The sequence below is a fragment of the Citrus clementina genome, unplaced genomic scaffold (genome assembly GCF_000493195.1).
Source record: "Citrus clementina cultivar Clemenules unplaced genomic scaffold, Citrus_clementina_v1.0 scaffold_9, whole genome shotgun sequence".
Taxonomy (NCBI): domain Eukaryota; kingdom Viridiplantae; phylum Streptophyta; class Magnoliopsida; order Sapindales; family Rutaceae; genus Citrus; species Citrus x clementina.
The window spans coordinates 9925806-9936256 of record NW_006261964.1 but is presented as its reverse complement, the minus strand read 5'-3'; the positions used below and the strand labels follow the sequence as shown (position 1 = coordinate 9936256).

The following is a 10451-nucleotide window of genomic DNA, read 5'->3' as shown; positions in this document are numbered from 1 at the left end:
TGTCCGCTTTAGGCGTATAATATACCGTTTCGAAGCTTACGACGAGACAAATCAAATCCAAAATCATGTACTCTATAAAATCCGTGGGTTTATGTGCGGCAGGCAGTGGGACAGGTGCCTGTCGCACATAAACGCAGCACCTATCCCACTTGCCTGTCTCACCAAATTTCATTTATGTTTCGAAAGCCATAACTTGAGCTATATATGTCCGTTTTAGGCGTATAATATATCGTTTCGAAGCTTACGACGAGACAAATCAAATTCAAAATCATGTACTCCATAAAATTCGTGAGTTTATGTGCGACAGGCAGTGGGACAGGTGCCTGTCGCACATAAATGCAGTGCGTTTATGTGAGACATGCACCTGTCCCACTTGCATGTCTCACTTGTTCTGAACTTCATTTTTTGTCTGATTTTTCTGTGTTTTCAATGGTTTTTCTTCATTTTTCAACTCAAACTAAGTACTTTAACAAATCACATTGTTTTATAAATGAAAAATAACAATATTTACAACAAAACCCACTTTAATTTCGAATTTAGTTGATAAAATTAATAGATTAAAGGTTTACATTGTATAAGAGCATAAACTAATTTTAAGAAGCTCTCACATTGATAATTATATATTCGATTATGCAATTGATTTATCGAGAATGATGAAGTTTGTTGAGAGTGATGAATGTTTGTTAAGTTGTTGAGGAAAATCTGTATTTACTTTTGCTGGAATTGAACAAGTGGCATGCCTTTGTAAATTTGATGAAAGTGACGAGGGTAATGTAGTCCAAATATAGGGTATTTGGCTAGTTATGATAGAAAAAACTTTGGGGGGTTAAAGTTGAAAAACGCAAAATTTTTATGGTCATTTTTGTAAATTTCCCTTTAAAATTGGCTATTGTCGGGTAGCTTCCTGTCATATCAAACTTAGATTGACATAAATCCGACTCATGTATGATACAAATATGATACAAAAAATAACGTTAAATTATAGAAACTCATATCTAACACAAAAAATAAATAGGTGACACCACATGGCTCATTTAATAATCATTAATCATATTACCTAACACTACACAATCCATTAACTCTTATACTACATATTTAAAACTGGCTATTACCTGGTAGCTTCCTGTCATATCAAACTTAGATGGACATAAATCTGACTCATGTCTAACACAAATATGATACAAAAAATAACGTTAAATTATAGAAACTCATATCTAACACAAAAATAACTAGGTGACACCACATGACTCATTTAATAATCAGTAATCATATTACCTAATAGCAAACAATCCATTGAGTCTCATAGTACATATTTAACATGATTTACAGAAAATTGTACACCCATTTTATATAAATTGCACTCTTTAATATATCTAAATAATATTAAATATTGATATTATACAACATGCGTGTTTACTAAAATGTTACATTTTTTTAAGGAAACATTACTTATCTACACCTTTAAAGACTTAAAGTCAATGTATAATTTAAGAAAATGAAATACCGTTTTGGTTATTAGCAGCAATTTGGTTACCTTTTTGAATAAAGAAAAAAAATGGCAGCAATATGTTTGAAGGTGGGCTATTTAAACCCACTAAATTCCTCACTACACTTACTTAAAAAATAAATTTATTATCAAAATTGTAGAATTTAAAAATCTCATAAGTATCCTTCACTAATCTCTTTCTCTCTCTACCTCACAATTGTATATTCTCTCTCTACTCTCATACTTTACAAACTAAACTATCAATTTTACTTCCTTTTGGATTCATTTTTTTCTTTTCTTAGTAGATCATATTACTTATTTTATAGTTCCTATAAATAAGAAATTTTTTCTTGATATTCATTAGCTTTTGTAGTTGGTAAAAATTAATTTATTGATATTCATTGACTTTCACTGGTAACAATTATTCCTCTTCATCTACCTTCAGGTAAGGAGCTGGTTATACTTTCAACTAAATATAAATAGAATGCATACCATTAAAAGAATGGAATGTATCCCTTATTTCATTTTCTGGTTGATGCTCATTTTTTAATGATGGGTTCTTTTCCTCTTAATTTATAATAGTCTCTAACGAAACCAATTATTTGCATTAAAAAGAAAATATTTGAAGGACTTGATGAGAATTGAGGAATTGAGAAGGGAGAAGAGCAAAAATGGATAATTAAATAATTTTATCAAAAATTATTTTGATAATAAAGTTTCCAATTAAAAAGAGAGTGTAGAGAGAAAAATGGTGGGTTCAGATAGCCCCACCCTATATTTTTAAGTTTATGATTTTTATTTTATTTAGAATAAGAGAAAATTTATCCTTAGAAGATAACGTTAAAAATGGAAAAATTCACTACACTCCTAGTATTTCCTTAAATGGTCACATAGACCCTTTTGATTCCATAAATGATCAAACAAACCCTTTTCTTACGATTATTCCTTTTAATTATTGTCAAAACTTTTTATGACAAATACAAATACAATACTAAGATAAAAAATATTAAATAAAATATTAAAATAAATATAATTTATGAAGGAAAAATGACACCTATACCTCCAAGATTATGGGAAATGATCACAAAAACCCCCAAGTTTTTAACAACGGACTCCAAACGCCCTTTAGACCATAATACCCTTAGCTCTATTAACCCAAAGAAATTAATTCCAATGTTTTATAATTAAAAAGAAATATAGTATTAAAATAAATGTAATTATATATATAAAGATAATTTCAATATTTAGAAAAATATTTTCATATTTTGAAGTTTGATAGACATATTTTATTTTATTAAAGTAAAATTTAAATATTATGTAAAACCATAATTTTAATATTATTATTTCTTTTTTATTAGAGGCAAACCGAGTGATTTTCAAATAACTTCGTTTGGTTTGCCACTCTCTTCGAAATCTGAAGAAGGTAGGGGGTTAAAAGATTAGTTTAGATTTTTCGACTTTTCTACCTAAAAAAACACAAAAAAGAGCAAAAAGAAGGTATCGTTTTAACTAAAGTCAACTTTAACTTATCTTAAGTGTTTTGAATTTCCTCTGGATATGTATTATCGATTTTACTAATTGAATATATCTTTTGGACTTCATGTTCTACAATTAAATACATGGGGGCCTGTAGTTTCTACATCCCTTGGCACCGAGACGTTATCTAACGATTGTACGCACAATTTATAATTTCTTACCCATGCCTACAACGTTTTAAAGCTTTTGCCAGACTCTCTTAATGATCAAATACTTTATATTTAACCATTCAAGCCCACTATCTACCTCCCCGGTTTCAACAGTGCTGTCTATTTTTTATAGAATAATGATACTTGTAAAAAAATAGTAAATTCGTCATTACTCGTGTGCAAAGTTAAGATAACTCGTATACTTAATTGCAGAACGAATCTGAGCCAGTATAGATTTAATTTTATAACACTCACAATAGGCCAATCTTTCTACCTGATCATCCCCATGTGAAAACGTGGTGTAGCCAAGTTGGCTTACTCACGTACCAAGATTACAAACAAACCCTTTAACATCTATTAATCGATTGGATCAACTTCAGCAGAATAGGTAGAAAAAATAAAATAGGATAATTCAGTAGCGATATTTTTTTTCTATATCAACAAGTTGTGAGGGAAATACACATGAAATTAAGTCACACTGACATGGTATATTAGTGATATAAAGGAGATGATTATTGAATTTGACTTCAATTAAACTCTATTGTACTTCTTGCCTTTCAAAAGCCAAGAACAAATTAGTGAACAAGAACGCATTTGATGTTATCAACGAGTTTGTATCATCACATTCATCAAAAGGTTGATTTTGTAGCAATAGACAAATCACCTCTCCCAAACAGAACCAAAATGTGCATGAACAAATCGGGTGAACAAGAACATATATTCATTACAAATTTACAATGGTAGCCACCGTCTGGAGAAACTAGACTCTCAACAAGTTGAAATCTCTGATCGATTTTCTATTCTTAGTGTTCCAAAAAGGTACAAGTAACTGTAATTTTCATTATAATGACATATATATGCACTATCAAATGCGGAATTGCGAGCATGTAGTACAAGTAACTGTAATTTTCATTATAATGACATATATATGCACTATCAAATGCGGAATTGCGAGCATGTACTTTGATCCATGATTTACTTACTACATAGACCGTACCCCGGCACCGCCCGCACCACCTGCAAAGCAACAATGAAGCAAATATATTACAAATACCCAATGAAGTTTCTGACAGTATGAGAGTTAAAATTCCCTGGAAATATCAGGGTTTTAATTAACTAGTAGTTTTATGCAATCCCCAGCATCATCATAATCTTTTGTGACCACAGGGAAAAAAAAATTGATGCCGCCGGGTGCAAGACTTGAGAGAACAAGGCCCTGATATTTCTTAACTTCCCCACAATTGATGATTGATGCACATTCTCTAACAAAGTGGGGATCGTTGATGAGAGAGCTGAATCCTCTGCCTACGCACTTAGTCGCTCAAGGGACTTCAAAACAAACTCTTCTTGAAATTAACTGAACTCCAAGCTCTTAATAAAACTAAATACAAGAACTACTCTAAGCTGATGTCGCATGTAGGCCAATCCTTTTGTCTAATCATTCTAACGTGAAAAGTAACGTAGAGCCTAAGTTTTGGCTCTAATAACATAATTAAAAATAAGCCCTTACAACATTGGCTTACTTTCTTCTCTTGACAAATTTCGGCAAAATATACAGATAAAATGAAATTGGATATTTATAAAGGGGTAAAGCAATTCAACATCTAGAAAAGGGAGTTGATGCGGTGCAATACATGAAAGTCACAGTGACATGATCATATCAGTGATATGACAGAGATGCTACTTAATAAGCAAGTTATGAGGCCATTATGATGATGACTACTGGAGATAAGCTAGAACTGAAAACAAGTTTTGTGTCAGCAGGGTAAGTATAAGCGGAAAATGTGCAGCCGTTGAAATAGTTTTGCCCGAGGTTGGTCATCCATCTGTTCCGAGGCCTATCCCAGTACTCATTCACATTGTGGAATATGTCTCCGTAAAAGTTAGGTGGCAGCGCGATAGAGTCTCTCAGCCTATTGAACATATTGGCAACCACTTCTTCATCACCTAAACAATTATGAAGAATTTTGTTCTCACAAAGCAATTCCACATCCTTTGCAGTATTGATGAGACAGTTCATGAATTTCAAATAATTGATGAAACGACCATTCGCACCAATTGAGAAAAACTTCTCATAAACAGAGATGTTTCGGAAAAAGGATTCGGTGTCATCATCTATTGTCAATGTAGGGATTTTCATTATTCCAGCATCCTTATCGAAATCAATTGAAAACAAGCTTTCTCAATAAAACAAAATATCATTCTTGCTTTAAGCTTGTCTAGATTTTCGTCTGACAATCATCCAAATATCATTCTTACCATCCTAGATTCTTGCAGCATATTAACCTTCATAATAGAAAAATGTTTCAGCCACTCCGCTTCCAAGTCTTTTATTTGACAATTATATTATGAAAAATGCTATTTCACATGACATTTGTGTGGGATTTCTTAATCCAGCATTTTTTAATTCTTAATCTAAAATTTAGCTTATATGTGAATAATTATGTGTTACGGACTGTCATATAAGGTTAAGCCTAACTAAAAGTGGTCCATTAAGGCATTCAGTAATTTGGACTTTAATGTATCTAATAAGGTATAGCCCTTTAATGTGTACAGACTTAAGGATAATTTCTATTTATGTGATGGGCTAAAATAGGAATATCTAAAGACAATAAGAAAAGTTGTCTATATAAGTGTTTATGGTCCCCAGGTCACAAGTGTCATTTTATTCTCTACTGACATTCCATTATCAGAGAGAATACAGAGAAATTTAAAGCATTCTCTATGAGAACGTGTTGATTTGGAAGACAAATCACACGACTCTAGAAAGCAATTGCATTATGAATTTAGGTACGCTTCCGCATATTTTACTATTGATTCTTGTGATACAACATTAATGTTCCTAGATTATAGGTGATGGTTTTTACCAAATATTTATTGTTGTAACAAGTGGTATCAAAGCCTCTTCATGTTGAATTATAGAGAATCAAATTTATTTTCAATTACTGATTAAGTTTTTGGGCTTTTTAAATCTAATAATTATGATATTATTGAGTTTGAGAACAAGTTTGTGGTTTTTTTAATTAATTTTTTTGATTAATTAAAAATTAAAAAAATCAATTTTAAATATTCAATTTTAATATTCGAGTTGACCTAGTCCAGCCTGACTCGGTCAACGAATGACCGATCAATAGTTGACCGTTCATTCACTGAACTTTGACCCAAATCTTTTATTTTTCGTATGTTTAAGGTAATTTTGATACAATTTTAAATTGAAATATTAGTATGCTTATATATATATTGAGATGAATTAATTGAACCAATATGTCACCAAAGTGACCTCTCTTGTGGAAATTAATTTGTTTTGGCATATAAATGACAACGTGTATGTAATTTATGTGGACATCAATCGGCCCAAAGGAAGGTCCATATTTAACAGAGTTGCATGTACACCTGTGGTAATAAACACGTGATGATTATTCGGTTTTGCATGTGAATAATAAATCGGCTCAAAGGAAGGTTTCTTATTTGACATGTTCTTATTATCAATTTTTTGTTACTACACCAAGATGTTACTTACAAATTAATATTTTGTCCAAAGATAAAATATTAATGGAATGTCCGATATCTTAAGATAGGGTTTCCTTTTTTAAATTTATTTTTTGTTTTAAGACTTATATGTTCTCTATTCAGTTATGACTCCTACTAATATTATTGCCAACATCAACTCTATTCATGCTAAATGGCTCTAACTTCAAGTCATGGTAAGAATAGTTCTCACAGTCCTAGATCTCGACCTTACGTTAAAAGTTGATTCTCCCCCACCTCTTACAGATGCAAGTACCCTTGATGGCAAAATGGATATGGAAAGGTGGAAAAAATCCAATCGCATGTGTATGATGATCATGAAAAGGGTCATTTCGGAAGCATTTAGGGGCTCTATGTCTGAAAAGGTATCTACGACTAAGGAATTTCTTGCAGAAATTGAACAGAGGTTTGTCAAGAACAAAAAGGCTGAAAGTGATACGCTCTTGACAAATCTAATTTCAGTAAGGTGTAAGGGCAAAGACAAGGGTAAGAAAAAGAAAAATGATAAGGAAGCTGCAGATACAGCACCTCGAAGGAAACAACAAAAGAAATCGAATGATTCGAAAGGTACTCGTTTTTTCTTTTACGAGGCTGAAGGGTATGATTTGGTTTATTCTGAGATTAATTTAACTTTAATACCAACACACATGTGGTGGATAGATTCTGATGTAACCACTCACATTAGTTATCTATGCAGAATTGCCTAAATTGCCGAAAGCCCAATGATGGTGAAAGATACATCTATGTGGACGATGGTAAGAAGCTTGAAGTTGAAGTAATTGGAAAACTTAGATTTTTATTAAAGACTGCATTTTATTTGGATGTTGATGAAACATTTATTGTTCTGTCTTTTAAACGAAATTTGATTTCCATTTCTGCTTTATACAACTTTGGTTTTGTTTATTAGGGAATGGAAAATTTAATTTGCTTCATGATTCAAAATTAGTTGGTTCTAGTTCTTTATCAGGTTATGATAACCTTTATTTGATTGACATGATTGCTTCATTTAATGAATCCCTACAATTAAGTACACGAGGTATAAAGAGACAACTAACCAATGAGAACTCTGTTGCGTTATAGTATAAGAGATTAGCTCATATCTCCAAATAGAGATTAAAGAGACTTGATATTTGTGTTAACTATATCAAGATTTTGATATAGTGTTAACTATATCAAAATGAGAATTCTCGACCTCTTAGATTTTACAGATTTTGCTATTTTTGTTAACTATTTTAAAGGGAAACAAACCAATAAAGTACATGACTTTATCAGGTTATGATAATATTTATTTGATTGATATGATTGCTTCATTTAATAAATATGATTGCTTCATTTAATGAATCCCTCCAATTAAGTATACGAGGTATACAGAGAAATTTGACCGATGAGAATTCGGCTGTGTTATAGTATAAGTGATTAGGTCATATCTCCAAACGGAGATTAGAGAGACTTGATATTTGTGTTAGTGATAACTCTATGAAATGAGAGTTATCATAGCATTTTTAGACTTAAAGCAATATTACTTAGAGAGTAAATGATGTGTTTTTATTGCATTTCTAGTTACATTTTGCAATGAGCATCTATTTTAGTTTATTTTTAATAAATTAATTTTGTTTTAGATTGGTTTGTGCTCTAATTACGTACATGATTGTAGGGAACCAAAATGCTAAAGTTTTAGGGATGGAAAACAAGTAGAGATCACTTCCTCATATTGTTTTCTTATTGGTATTTCTTTATGGGAATGTATTTTATGGCTAAACAGATTCTATTTACTGTTTTATCGCAAATCTTGAACTAAAATTTGTTGTGGTTGAGTGATAAACAATCTTGTTAGTTATTTGACTGATATGTGTGTTGTGCAGAATCTGCTGCAGTGTTTTGTCTTGCTTTTACTTATTGCAATTTTCTATTTCGACTGACCACCCATTTAGTGGATACTAGTTAAAAAAGATGTTCAAAAATGCCTGACTTAGTGAAATAAGTTAAGGCAAGACTTGGTTTCCCATGTTGAGTTAATCTTAATTTGAATAAGGAAATATTTGATCTAAAATTAGTGAAGAACTGGACATATAAATTCACCTTGTAGGGTAATTAGAACCTAAAACGTATAATGCTATATCTAATGTTAGCGTAATAATTAGTCACTGTTAGGTTGCATTTACAAGTAAAATATCCAACAGGTGACAGCTGAGAATGCATGAAGGATTCTGTCCAATGCTGCAGCAGATGTTGTAACAACAGAATCTTAATTGGAAAAATAGTCAATACCATTACGTGTGTATAATCGCTCAACTACTCCTTTCCCATTGGTTACATCCTTGTGTTTGGCTTGAGAATTTTCCTTATTGCATTTTGTTATTTGCATTATTGTTCTTTAGTTAATTCATTTATTTCATCAATTATTTTTTTTAATTTAGAAATTGCACTGTTAAGATTGTTGTAGCAAATCCGGTAACATCAATCCTTATGGAGATGATCTGAATACTCATCAATATATTACTTGTTGTGTACACTTGCACATTGACATCTATAGTACTAGAAAACACCTAACAAGTTTTTAGTGCCGTTGCCGGCAATTGATTGTTTATTGTGATTTGTGAAATCAATTTTCGTTGGTGCTAATTTTTAGTTTTATTTTAATTTATTTACTTTGTTGATGAAGTGCTCTAACAACCCTTGCATGTGCAAATACAAAACTGTTGAATTCCAGTTTTATCCAGAAATTGAAAGAACTACAAGGAGATTGACGAAAGAGTATAGAAATTTAAAAGCTAGTGTAGAAATGAATGATTTGCAAGACATTGGGAATTTGAAACCTTGTGGAGTGATAGAACTGATTAATGCACAAGGAGGTCAAGAAGGTCATAATGGGCAGATTATTCATGGGCAACCAAGGAACAACAATATTATCTACATGGTAGATGATAAAGACAAAGCCATTTGAGATTATGCAATGTTGACTCCTCAAGTCATAAACCCTGGAATAGTTAAACCTGAAGTGCAAGCTAATTATTTTGAGCTCAAACCAGTGATATTTCGGATGCTTCAAACAGTGTGGCAATTTAATGGACTGCCATCATAAAATCCTTATCTGCACCTTAAGCTGTTTCTGGAAGTAAGTGATGCTTTCAAGATAGTTGGAGCATCACATGAAGCATTGAGACTTAGACTTTTCCCATTTCCCTGAGGGGTCGAGCAAGAGCATGGTTGAACTCTCTACCACCTGACTCCATTACTACATGAAATGATTTGACTAACAAAATTTTTAATGAAGTACTTCCCACCGACCAAGAATGCAAATTTGAGGAATGAGATCACATCCATCCATCAACTTGAAGATCAAAGCTTATGTGATGTATGGAAAAATTTTAAAGAGTTATTTCAGAGGTGTCCTCATCGTGGTATTTCTTGTTGTATACAGTTAGAAACTTTCTATAATAGTTTTAATTCAAGCACTAGATTGATGGTGGATGCTTTAGCAAATGGAGTCTTGTTATTTAAGTCTTATAATGAAGTTTATGAAATTTTAGAGAGAATAGCTAATAACAACTATCAGTGACCATCTGCCAGACAAGTTATAGTAAAAGGAATAGTAGGAATCCATAATATAGACGCCTTGACAGCTTTATCAGCCCAAGTTACCCCATTAAAAAATATGGTGAAGGCACTACTCCAGCAACTGTCAATTGAATTGTTGAGGTATATTGTGTTTATTGTGGAGAAGGACATCTATTTGATAATTGTCTTGGAAA

General features: G+C 31.8%; 1 non-coding gene across 1 annotated transcript; it reads right to left on the bottom strand.

Moving 5' to 3' along the window:
- Positions 1-9997: 9997 nt before the first annotated feature.
- LOC112101638 lies at positions 9998-10104 on the bottom strand. Its single transcript, XR_002907661.1, has one exon. It is a non-coding gene; the product is annotated as a small nucleolar RNA R71 (small nucleolar RNA).
- Positions 10105-10451: the final 347 nt, after the last annotated feature.